Source organism: Triticum dicoccoides, chromosome 2B, assembly GCF_002162155.2.
Source record: "Triticum dicoccoides isolate Atlit2015 ecotype Zavitan chromosome 2B, WEW_v2.0, whole genome shotgun sequence".
In the NCBI taxonomy this organism is placed as follows: domain Eukaryota; kingdom Viridiplantae; phylum Streptophyta; class Magnoliopsida; order Poales; family Poaceae; genus Triticum; species Triticum dicoccoides.
The window spans coordinates 506,663,275-506,677,076 of record NC_041383.1 but is presented as its reverse complement, the minus strand read 5'-3'; positions in this window follow the sequence as shown (position 1 = coordinate 506,677,076).

The window sequence follows — 13,802 nt, the reverse complement described above, 5'->3', positions numbered from 1 at the left end:
CCGTCCCGCCGCACCGAGGTGTGCAGCGAGGACACTTGGTGCTCATGGCCCACCAGGCCAGTGGCGGCGTTGGCGGCAGACGACGAAGAACGACGAGGGGGGCCGCCCACAGGGGCCGTCTGGGCGACCTGAGCGGCAAGGGCGGCCCGACGCTCAGCGCGGGCTTGGCAAGCATCGGGCATGGATGCGACGAAGCGACGGGACGTGGATCGATGGAAGGAAGAACTCCGACGCACCCCTACCTGGCGCGCCAAATATCGGATATTGGGTTCTGGCAAAACCCTTAAGGTTCGAACACTTGGGTGCGCACGAAGATTTCCCCCTATCGAATCTCGCTCTCTCTGCCTCGTCGCGATCCCTAGGCTTGACTTAACAAAATCACAACACAAGAGACATGAGGTTTATACTGGTTCAGGCCACCATTATGGTGTAATACCCTACTCCAATGTGGTGGTGGTGGTTTGCCTCTTGGGCTGATGATGAACAGTACAAGGGGAAGAACAACCTCCTGAGGCGAGGTGTTCTTGTGCTCGGTGAGTGGTTCTGGTCCGAATGGATCCATCTCTTTGTCACTACATGTCCCTCTATGGTGGTGGCTAGTCCTATTTATAGAGGCCCTGGTCCTCTTCCCAAATATTGAGCGGGAAGGGATCCCACAATGGCCATTTTGAAAGGGGACAGCTAGTACAGGCTATCCTGACTAAAGGTGGTCTTGGCCTGCCAAAGGCTCTGGTGATGACGCTGTCTTGGGCTCCACAGTGACCTCCGTCTTGCCATCCCGCTAGTCCTGGTCTTGTTGCACCGATATGTAAACCTTTGCCTGATGCCTTGGTACTCCGCGCCTGCGCTTGCCCCCTTAGCACCAAAGGGGAAACGAGTACACTGTGCGCGCTGGCGCCCGCCTGGCCTTGCTCGTCATGGCTTGCATCATGGAAACCTTGTGAGGTACCCCTTTGCCTTGATCTCTCCGCCTCCCTCGTGAGCCTGCCTGATGAGGCCACTCCCAAGAAGGCCTTGCATCGTCCGCCCCGCGAGGCTTGGCCCCTCGCGAGGGTCTTGAGTGCCTGGTTGACGAAGATGGGCCACACTGGGCCGCTGGTGGAGCCACGCCACGGGCCGTAGGCAGGCAAGTCTGGGGACCCCCGTTCCGAGAACACCAACAACTGTAGCAATGGGGTAGGTGGTGGTGAAATTCTCCCACCAAGAGGTTGCGGGGCCATCAAGCTGATGTGCGGCAAAGCACACTCTCTCCGCATCCGTGCATCCAGCAGTGGTCAGATCCCTCTCAATCTTGCGGAGCCAATCAACTGCAACAGTCGGCTAGGTGCTGCTAGAAAACACCGGCAGGTTCAACCTCGGAAAACAGACTAGGTTGTCAACAGGGGTGGTGGCTGTAACGCCCTCGATGCGGCTATATCTCCCACGTGTCGAAGCACGACTTAGAGGCATAACCGCATTGAAAGCAATGTCGCAAGTGAGGTAATCTTCACACAACCCATGTAATACATAAGGGAAAGAGATACATAGTTGGCTTACAATCGCCACTTCACACAATTACATGAGTAAAGCATTACATCATACAGATACAATCAAGGTCCGACTACGGAACCAAAATAAAAGAAGAACTCCACATGCGACAAAGGTCCCCGATCGACCCCAACTGGGCTCCACTACTGATCAACTAGAACGAAACAACACAAAGGGCAAGATCTTCATCAACTAAAAAAAATCCATACGATTTATTTAGTTGAGTTTTTAAAAAAATGACATGATGGCATGATGCAATGCAAATGATGCAACAAACAAAACAAATCACACGACGAAACTCGGAATAGCTGGAAGTCTTTTGGAGCGTCGGTCTTGGGGCGTTACAGTGGCGGTGGGTTGTTGTTGTTGTTGTTGCCTTGGTTCTGGATCATCATCTGCATCAAGGCATTTTGCTGTTGGATCAACTGAGTGAGCTCCGGTGGGAAAGTGAATCCATGGTCACGTCTCGGAGGCATCTGATGGTTTAGAGGGGTGAGAAGACAGAATAGAATAAGGTCTATGAGAGATTTCACTACCCATATGCATATGAGGCAAATACATTCAATTCACACCACTCAACATCAAACAATATTCACACAAACGATCTAACTACTATTACAAATAGATCTATTCTAACTACTTGGAAGAATACTACTAGTAACATGGTGGCCGTCTAGAAGTTTTGATCGGTGGAAGACTCCATAATATCAACTCCATCTTCATCTTCATAATCATCATCACTGTCTGTGTCGGTGTCATCTAGTATGATGTAGTCCTCCGAACGAATATCCATTCAGGTTCTGGTTTTGGTTTCAACACGGGTATTCCTAGTTTCTTCTTCAGATCTTCATGCTTCTCCAATAGCACATCAATTTCTTCTTCATATCCATCGTGGGTTGACTTGAGTTCCTCTTCTAGCTCGATATTCCTCTTCATCACCTTCTTGGTATTCTTCATGATAGCACACATCTGGTTCTCATATCGATGAATGTGTTGATCCATCTCCTGAATGTACGCTGCAATAGATCCATCCTTCCTGGTACAAATCATCTCCCATTGCTCGTCTCGGCGTCCACATATCTGATAGACTGTGTCTTCAAGATCCTTGTGGTACACCTCACAAATGTGTCCAAAGGTGATGTGGGATGCCATGCTCTTTCCTAAGCTCCAAGTTGGTGCATCCAAGGTAAACTCGATGGGCTCGGTTGTTGGTGCAAATGTCCTCCTAGGTACATGAACTTTGATCCTCCATTGCTACTCTTCGGGTAAAGTTGCAGTGAAGGTTCTAGTGAAGCTTGGTAGTCCGATGTTCAGGTACTTCGTGACCTTCTTCAAGTGGCATCCGAAATGGGTGTCATCATCCGGCTGAGTGAACTTGTTCCTAGGGTCCGACATCTATAGAGTAGAAATAGACAAGGATTAGAAATGGGTAGAGAAGAGTATCCTGTGGCTTTTCCTAGTGGTCACATCCTACAGTCAGCATGTGCTCTGATACCATCTTGTAGCGACCCGATCCAGGGATGACACTTAAGCACAGAGACTTGATCCATTTGGGTCTGGTCACTACAAGATCAGCCAGTGAGCATGTGCTCAAAATGTCTGGGTACTACAATCGCTCGAATCAAGTGGGAGTTAATCTTCCAGATAAGATAGTGATTGACAGAGTTCTCCAGTCACTATCACCAAGGTACTAGAACTTCGTGATGAACTATAATATGCAAGGGATGACGAAAACGATTCTCGAGCTTTTCGTGATGCTGAAATCGGCAAAGGTAGAAATCAAGAAAGAGCATCAAGTGTTGATGGTTAACAAGACCACTAGTTTCAAGAAAAAGGGCAAAGGGAATAAAGGGAATTTCAAGAAGAATGGCAAGCAAGTTTTCACTCCCGTGAAGAAGCCCAAAGCTGGACCTAAGCCTAAAACTGAGTGCTTCTATTGCAAAGGAAATGGTCACTATAAGCGGAACTACCCCAAATATTTTGCGGATAAGAAGGATGACAAAGTGAACAAAGGTATATTTGATATACATGTTATTGATGTGTACCTTACTAGTGCTCGTAGTAGCCCCTGGGTATTTGATACTTGTTCGGTTGCTAAGATAAGTAAATCGAAACAGGAGTTGCAGAATAAATGGAGACTAGTTGAGGGTGAAGTGACGATGTGTGTTGGAAATGGTTCCAAGATTGATATAATCATCATCGCACACTCCCTATACTTTTGGGATTAGAGTTGAACCTAAACAAATGTTATTTGGTGTTTGCGTTGAGCATGAACAAGATATGATCGTGTTTATCGCAATATGGTTATTCATTTAAGGTAGAGAATAATTGTTGTTCTGTTTACATGAATAAAATCTTCTATGGTCATACACCCAATGTTAATGGTTTATTGAATCTCGATCGTAGTGATACACATATTCATAATATTGATGCCAAAAGATGCAAAGTTGATAATGATAGTGCAACATACTTGTGGCACTGCCATTTAGGTCATATTAGTATAAAGCGCAGGAAGAAACTCCATGCTGATGGGCTTTTGTAATCACTTGGTTATGAATCATTTGATACTTGCGAACCATGCCTCATGGGCAAGATGACTAAAACTCCGTTCTCCGGTACAATGGAGCGAGCCAATGACTTACTGGAAATAATACATACTGATGTATGTGGTCCGATGAGTGTTGAGGCACGCGGCGCGTCTCGTTATTTTCTGGCCTTCATAGATGATTTGAGCAGATATGGGTATATCTACTTAATGAAACACAAGTCTGAAACGTTTGAAAATTTTAAAGAATTTCAGAGTGAAGTGGAGAATTATCGTAACAAGAAATAAAGTTTCTACGATTTGATCGCAGAGGTGAATATTTGAGTTATGAGTTTGGCCTTCATTTAAAACAATGTGGAATAGTTTCACAACTCACGCCACCTGGAACACCACAGCGTAATGGTGTGTCCTAACATCGTAATTGTACTTTATTGGATATGGTGCATTCTATGATGTCTCTTACCGGCTTACCACTATCATTTTGGGGTTATGCATTACAGACAGCCGCATTCACGTTAAATAGGGCACTGTCTAAATCCATTGAGACGGCACCGTATGAACTATGGTTTGGCAAGAAACCTAAGCTGTCATTTATTAAAATTTTGGGGTTGTGACACTTATGTCAAAAGGCTTCAGCCTGATAAGCTCGAACCCAAATCAGAGAAGTACGTCTTCATAGGATACCCGAAAGAAACTATTGGGTAAACCTTCTATCACAGGTTCGAAGGCAAAAAATCTTTGTTGCTAAGAATGAGTCCTTTCTAGAGAAGTAGTTTCTCTCGAAAGAAGTGAGTGGCAGGAAAGTAGAACTTGATGAGGTAATTGTACCTTCTCTCAAATTGGAAAGTAGCTCATCACAGAAAACCATTTCCATGATGCGTACACCAACTAGAGAGGAAACTAATGATCATCAATCCATAGCAAATAAATCGATCTTCAAGAAGAAGACTGACGTTGATGGTAATGTTACTATCTACAAAGCTCAACTTGTCGCAAAAGTTTTTGTGACAAGTTCAAGGGATTAACTACGACGAGACTTTCTCAACCGTAGCGATGCTTAAGTCCTTTCGAATCATGTTAGCAATTGCCACATTTTATGAAATTTGGCAAATGGATGTCAAAACTGCTTTCCTTAAATGGATATCTCTAAGAAGAGTTGTATATGATGCAACCAGAAGGTTTTGTCAATCCTAAAGGTACTAACAAAGTGTGCAAGCTCCAAGAATCCATCTATATGGACTGGTGCAAGCATCTCGGAGTTGGAATATACGCTTTGATGAAATGATCAAAGCATATGGTTTTATACACACTTACGGTGAATCCTGTATTTACAAGAAAGTGAGTGGGAGCTCTGTAGCATTTCTGATATTATATGTGGTTGGCATATTATTTGGAAATGATATAGAATTTATGGATTGCATAAAAGGATAACTGAATAAGAATTTTTCAATAAAAGACCTCACTAAAGCTACTTATGTATTGGGCATCCAGATCTATAGAGATAGATCGAGACGTTTAATAGGACTTTCTTAAAGCACACACCTTGACAATATTTTGAAGGAGTTCAAAATGGATCAGTCAAAGAAGGAATTCTAGCCTGTATTGTAAAGTGTGAAGTTGAGTAAGACTCAAAAGCCCGACCACGACAGAAGATAGAGAGAATGAAAGTCATTCCCTATGCCTCAGCCATAGGTTCTATAAAGTATACCATGTTGTGTACCAGACCTGTTATGTGCCTTGCCATGAGTTTGGCAAGGGGGTACAATAGTGGTCCAGGAGTAGATCACTAGACAGCGGTCAAAATTATCCTTAAAGGACTAAGGAAATATTTCTCGGTTATGGAGGTGATAAAGAGTTCGTCATAAGGAGTTACGTCAATACAAGCTTTTCATCGATCCAGATGACTCTGAGTCTCAATCTGGATACATATTGAAAGTGGGAGCAATTAGCTAGAGTAGCTCCATGCATAGCATTGTAGACATAGAAATTTACAAAATACATACGGATCTGAATGTGACAGACCCATTGACTAAACTTCTCTCACAAGCAAAACATGATCACACCTTAGTACTCTTTGGGTGTTAATCACATGGTGATGTGAACTAGATTACTGACTCTAGTAAACCCTTTGGCTGTTGGTCACATGGAGATGTGAACTCTGGGTGTTAATCATGTGACGATGTGAACTATTGGTGTTAAATCACATGGCGATGTGAGCTAGATTATTGACTCTAGTGCTAGTGGGAGACTGAAGGAAATATGCCCAAGAGGCAATAATAAAATTGTTATTTTATATTTCCTTATTTCATGATAAATGTTTATTATTCATTCAAGAATTGTATTAACCGGAAACTTGATACATGTGTGGATACATAGACAAAATACCGTGTCCCTAGTAAGCCTCTACTACACTATCTCGTTGATCAAAAGCGGTTAAGTTTCCTAACCATAGACATGTTTTGTCATTTGATAAATGGGATCACATCATTAGGAGAATGATGTGATGGACAAGACCCATTCGTTAGCTTAGCATTATGGTCATTCAGTTTTATTGCTATTGCTTTCTTCATGTCAAGTACATATTCTCCGACTATGAGATTATGCAACTCCTGGATATCGGAGGAATGCCTTGTGTGGTATCAAACATCACAACATAACTGGGTGATTATAAAGATGCTCTACAGGTATCTCCAAAGGTGTTTGTTGGGTTGGCATAGACCGAGATTATGATTTGTCACTCTGAGTATCGGAGAGGTATCTCTCGGCCCTCTCGGTAATGCACATCATAAGAAGCCTTGCAAGAAAAGTGACTAATAAGTTAGTTGCAGGATGATGCATTACGAAACGAGTAAACAGATTTGTCGCTAACGAGATTGAACTAAATATGAAGATACTGATGATCGAATCTTGGGCAAGTAACATACGGATGACAAAGGGGATAACATATGTTGTCATAACTGTTCGGCCGATAAAGATCTTCATAGAATATGCGGGAGCCAATATGAGCATCCAGGTTTCGCTATTGGTTATTGAGCGAAGAGGTGTCTCGGTCATGTCTACATAGTTCTCGAACCCATAGGGTCCGCATGCTTAACGTTCAATGACGATTTTGTATTATATGAGTTATGTGATTTGGTGACCGAATGTTGTTCGGAATCCCGGATCAGATCACGGACATGACGAGGAGTCTCGAAATGGTCGAGATGTGAAGATTGGTATATAGGACGATAGTATTCGGACACCGGAAGTGTTCCGGAGGGTACCGGGTACATATCGTGTCACCGGAAGGGGTTTCGGGCACCCCCCGGCAAAGATATGGGCCTAATGGGCCAAGAGGGGAAACGAAGCAGCCAGCAGGGGCTGCTGCGCCACCATATGGGCCGAACCAGAGGAGGAAGGAAAGAGGGGAAGAGAGAAGGAAGGGGAGGGATTCAGCCTCCCCCTTCTTCCCCTCCTCTCTCCTCCATCCTTCACCCTTCGAAAATATGGTAAGGGGGGGGATTGGACTAGGCCTCCAAGTAGGATTCCTCCGACTTGGGGCGCCCCAAGGCTGTTCCCCTCCCCTCCCACCTATATATACATGGGGAGGGGCGCCTAGAACACACACCAACTATTGTTAGCCGTGTGCAGCATCCCCCTCCACAGTTTACGCCTCCGGTCATATTCTCGTAGTGCTTAGGCGAAGCCCTGCGTGGATCACTTCACCATCATCGTCACCACGCCATCGTGCTGACGGAACTCATCTACTTCCTCAACACTCTGCTGAATCAAGAGTTTGAGGGGCGTCATCGAGCTGAACATGTGCAGAACACAGAGGTGACGTACGTTCGGTGCTTGATTGGTTGGAACGAGAAGAAGTTCGACTACATCAACCGTGTTGTGAAACGCTTCGGCTTTTGGTCTATGAGGGTACATAGATACACTCGCCCCCTCTCGTTGCTATGCATCTCCTAGATAGATCTTGCGTGAGCATAGGGATTTTTTTGAAATTGCATGCTATGTTTCCCAACATGTGCACCTCTGATTCCTCCATGATTTCCATCATTGCTTCAGCCAGTAATTGGTTCACAAACATACATTTTTTCTGTTGCATTCGAGATAGAGGAAACTGAACAGATTCAGATGGCGATTTTGGCAAGCTTGTATTATTGGTAGTGGAGAGTGTCTCGACCACTGCATCATAACATAAATTAGGAGGGGAACCGAACAGATTAATAAAGAGTATTGCCATATTACCTGGCCTAGATTTATTGGAAAGAAACAATGGGGTTGCCTTACTGTTTTCAGAGTTTGTCTTCTTATCTTCAGGAGCCTGCACCAAATTAACACACTAGCATTACTATCATTGGTCAGGTCAGATAATAGGAAAGCAACATTGACCCAACGAACATTTGGGCAACCAGACCACACCACCCTACACCAAATTATCATAATATGGTACAACTATCATCAGCCATGTAAGGTAATACGAAAGCAACATTGACACAATGAATGAATGAATAAATTGTCAACTATCAACCTCACGGAGCATATTTCATTTCTAGATACATCCATTTTTATCTATTTCTGCGACATGTAATCCAGACGGAGGGAGTATGATGTAAGAGCTAGGGATACGACAGGACAACATAGTAAAAAAACACTAGTTGAATGTAAAACTGTATGCTAGCGGGATACATACAGAAAAACACTAAAGGAACATATGCGTATATGATTGGGAAACTAAGATGGCATTGCAACGGACCAGTAGAACAACACTTCAATGTAAAAAAACATGGTATGGTAGACAGATGAAGTACATACTGATGAATAACAATGCATAAGATATTCAGAAGCATGATGTCCAAACTAAGTAGATGGCATTGCGATAGAGTAGAATGACAGTACTTGAATTTGAAAACATGTTGTCATGAATGGAATAGGTACTGAAAAACAGGAAGGCATGACATATTTACATGCATGATCATCAGGCTAAGCACATGGCATTGCAACAGAGTAGATGCACTCCAGGACATTATATGCATGTTGTACCCATATCATGGGCCAAGTTAGAGCAAGGACCTTGTGGGGTAAAGAGGATTCACCATCTTTCTGTAAGTCTTTTGAAGAACTGCCTTTACATGTTTCGTCATATTGGGTATCATTGACATCAAGTTTGTTGGTCGTTACATTGCTCCATGAGGTTCTTGTGGATATATCAGTGTGTGCAATTATATATGACATGCATGGAAGACAACTAGTAGTTAGATTTATGTAATGAGTGCCTGTAGGAGACGACATAAATAGTAGGACTGGGGTTAACTAGCAACAACAAGTGTGAAAAACTAAAGGGAGAACACAGATGAAAGCCACATAATATGTATCGTTTGTACTTGAGGTTAACTAGACAGCACACAAAAGTATTAAAGAACAACATAGGTAATACTAGAAGTGGTATAATACTGTAATCACCAGCCTATGGGATAGCATTGGCCGATGGATGATAACTATGGAACAACGTTACCTAAATAACAAGTCTCTTAGCTAAACTATGGAAGATTGTTAACTCCTGAACAAGACCCGTAAGAGATCAACATGAATATATAGTGAAATGTGATAATCTATTTGGCATTCTTAGATGAATAACAAGGCCATAAATGTTGCACACAAGTAAGATGAGGGTACGACCTATCAGGCCGCCATCCGTAGGAGTGAGCATCATGTGCTGACTTATCGATGGCCCTGCAGTTGTTGTGGCTGTCCATGTCAGGCACGCGCATTCGATGCAGGGAACTGTTGAGTGGGGACTACAGATCCCTTCTAGTGTATGCTTCCCTTGTTGGATCAGCTACGGTGAAAAGGAAGACGGTGTGGCTGAAGATGCAGAAAACGCATAATGTTAAGAATGACACGTATCTCTGATCTGAAGAAATTCCCTAAGAGATCAATAGTAAGGTACAAGAGTGGTCACACGTCTGTTGACTGAAGACTAAATTGGGGTCACACGGTTTTATTTTATTTTGGTACTGTCCGATCTACGGCGGATGGCTTGATGGCCGTCATGTGCCTCCCGGGTGACACTGTTCAGAATATTCCCCGAAGAGCCAGCAACCACCGGCAAAGCAGCCTACCTTCGCCGTCTACGGCCGCGAGAGCTCCAACTTAAACCCCGCTCCCTGCCCCACCTCACTGCCATGGTTGCGCCGCCCCCGGCCAATCCACAAAGACTTGTCGTCATCCAGATCCCGCGGCGGCAGTACCTTCAACCCACACAACTCTAAGATATCCATGTAAGCGTTGCTTCCGCGACAAACTTGTGTCCCCGCACCCTTACGTTAGACACTAGCCAACCGGCAACCTAGGAGCTCCGCCGCCTCGAGGGTGCTGCTTCCCATTGGGAATTTGTTGGGGATATAACTGCTGGGTATGAACCACCCAGGAGGGGCCGGGTCATACCACTGGCGATTATCAATGAAGATGGCGGGTCATAGTAAGCCCATTGATGGCCCAAGACCCAGAGGCGACTTAAGGCCCAAGAGGATGAACCGCCATATGAATAACTTGTACTATAAGGCAGGTTTAGTTAGTCACCGAGCCGGACACGTTGTCTATGAGCCGGCCGTGACTCTGTAAGCCGCCGGGCATGAACCTGTGTATATAAAGGGACTACCCGGCGGTGAGTTAGGGCAAGAAAGAAGTTATCGAGAACTAGGTCAAGCGTATTCGCTCCCTAGTAATCGAAGCCCAAGCAATACTGAGGGAGTCCCAGATTAGGGGGTGTCCGGATAGCCGGACTACCATCATCGGCCGAACTATCATCGGCCGGACTATCATCATCATCGACCGGACTCCAAGACTATGAAGATACAAGATTGAAGACTTCGTCCCGTGTCCGGGTGGAACTTTCCTTGGCGTGGAAGGCAAGCTTGGCGATACGGATAAGTAGATCTCCTACTATTGTAACCGACTCTATGTAACCCTAGACCTCTCCGGTGTCTATATAAACCGGATGGCTCTAGTCCGTAGGACGCAACAACAACCATTACAATCATACCATAGGCTAGCTTCTAGGGTTTAGCCTCCTTGATCTCGTGGTAGATCCACTCTTGTAAACATCCACAATATCAATATCAATCAAGCAGGACGTAGGGTTTTACCTCCATCAAGAGGGCCCAAACCTGGGTAAAACATCGTGTCCCTTGTCTCCTGTTACCATCCGCCTAGACGCACAGTTCGGGACCCCCTACCCGAGATCCGCCGGTTTTGATACCGACATTGGTGCTTTCATTGAGAGTTCCTCTATGTCGTCACCGATAGGCTTGATGGCCTCTTCAATCAACAACGACGCAGTCCTGGGTGAGAATTTTCTCCCCGGACAGATCTTCGTATTCGGCGGCTTCGCACTGCGGGCCAACTCACTTGGCCATCTGGAGCAGATCGAAAGCTACGCCCCTGGCCGTCAGGTCAGGTTTGGAAGCCTAAACTTCACGGCCGATATCCGCGGGGACTTGATCTTCGATGGATCTGAGCCACAGCCGAGCGTGCCACGCTGTCACGATGGGCACGACCCAACTCTACCGCTGAATAGCACCTTGGAGGCCGCACACGAATCCGCTCCGACCCATAGTCCGGAGCCGATCGCACGGATCGAGGACGGATGGCTGGACACCGCCTCAGGAGCTGCAACTTCCACGGCGATGGAGCCGAACACTTACCTTGTCCCACATAAAGCCCATGACTCCGAGGTGCCGGACCCCCTGCCGGACTCCGAACCTCCTGTGCCCCTGCCAGTCGAATCCGATTGGGCGCCGATCATGGAATTCACCGCTGCGGACACCTTTCAGCACTCACCCCTCGGCGATGTCTTAAATTTGCTGAAGCATCTCTCACTATCCGGAGAGCCCTGGCCGAACTACGGCCAGGATGGTCGGGACGCGGACAATGAAGAAATTGAGAACCCACCCACCACCCACTTTGTAGCCACCATCGACGATCTAACCGACGTGCTAAACTACGACTCCGAAGTCATCCACGGTATGGACGATGATGCCGGAGACAATCAAGAACCAGCGCCTACAGGGCACTGGAAGGCCACCTCGTCACATGACATACATATGGTGGACACCCCAAAGGGAAGCGATAACGAGGAACAACGGGACGCGGCAGAGGATAATCCCGCCGATAAACAACCAAAACGGCGACATAGACGCCGCCCTAAGTCCCGCCTCGATCAAAGCAGCATTCCTAACAACCCAGCGATAGAGGAGGGCAAACCAGCGGACGACGAACATACAAATAAGCAACCATCCGAACAAGACGAACCGGATAATCAACCACTTCACGGAGCAATCAACAGTCCGGACACAACACCAGAGCATAAGAACCTTCACAAAAGACTCGTCGCCACTGCAAGAAGTTTGAAGAAGGAAAAACGAAAGCTCAAAAAAGCGGAAGACATACTCAGAATGAAGTGGAGCAAAGTACTCAAGACCGCAGACAAATATGGCAATGGCCATCAAACAAAGAGCTACCCAAAGCGCAAGTTGCTGCCAGAATTTGACGAGGAAGCCATAAAACCCTCGCAGTCAAAAAATAAAGAGGCCGCCTGGCCGGATAGACGGCCAGATGACAGGCCAAAAGCGACAAGCGGCGCCGCACACAAGCCGACTTATGATCCTGGGAAAATGGACGGCCCAACTAGGTCCATCTACGGGCCAAAAAAGAGGGCCCCAGGAAGTAACACAACACGACAAGTGTTTGAAGACAGCAGCACACCCAAATACAGGGGCGCCGCACACCCGCTATGTTTTACCGATGAGGTGCTGGATAATGAATTTCCAGCAGGGTTCAAACCCATAAACATAGAGGTATACGACGGCACAACAGACCCCGGAGTCTGGATAGAAGATTACATACTACACATACACATGGCTAGAGGAGATGATCTCCACGCCATAAAATACCTACCCCTCAAGCTCAAAGGGCCAGCTCGGCATTGGCTCAAAAGCCTCCCAGAAAACACTGTTGGAAGTTGGGAAGAGCTTGAGGACGCGTTTAGAGCAAATTTTCAAGGGACTTATGTCCGCCCTCCGGATGCAGACGATCTGAGTCATATAACCCAACAGCCCGGAGAGTCAGCGCGCAAATTCTGGAACAGGTTCCTTACCAAAAAGAACCAAATAGTCGACTATCCGGACGCCGAAGCCTTAGCAGCTTTTAAACACAATGTCCGAGACGAATGGCTCACCAGACACCTCGGCCAATAGAAGCCAAGAACAATGGCCGCGCTAACAAGCCTCATGACGCGCTTTTGCGCAGGAGAAGACAGCTGGCTAGCAAGAGGCAGCACCAGCGACCCGAGTACATCCGAGATCAGAGATGGAAACGGAAAATCATGGCGCAGGAAAGATCAGCGCTGGAATAAAGAAAAAAGCCCAAAGGGCACGGCGGTCAACGCCGGATCCACAAGCTCGCGGCCAAACAATAAAACACTGCCTCTTAAGGACAACCGCGACGAGCTATCAAATTTAAACAAAATCTTAGATCGGATATGTCAAATCCACAGTACCTCCGGAAGGCCTACAAACCATACCAACCGAAATTGTTGGGTTTTTAAACAGTCCGGCAGACTCAACGCCGGACACAAGGGGCTCGATGCGCCAAGCGAGGACGATGACGAACCCCACCAGCAGAGCACCGGAAGTCAAAAGACTTTCCCACAAGAAGTCAAAACAGTAAACTCGCTTCATGT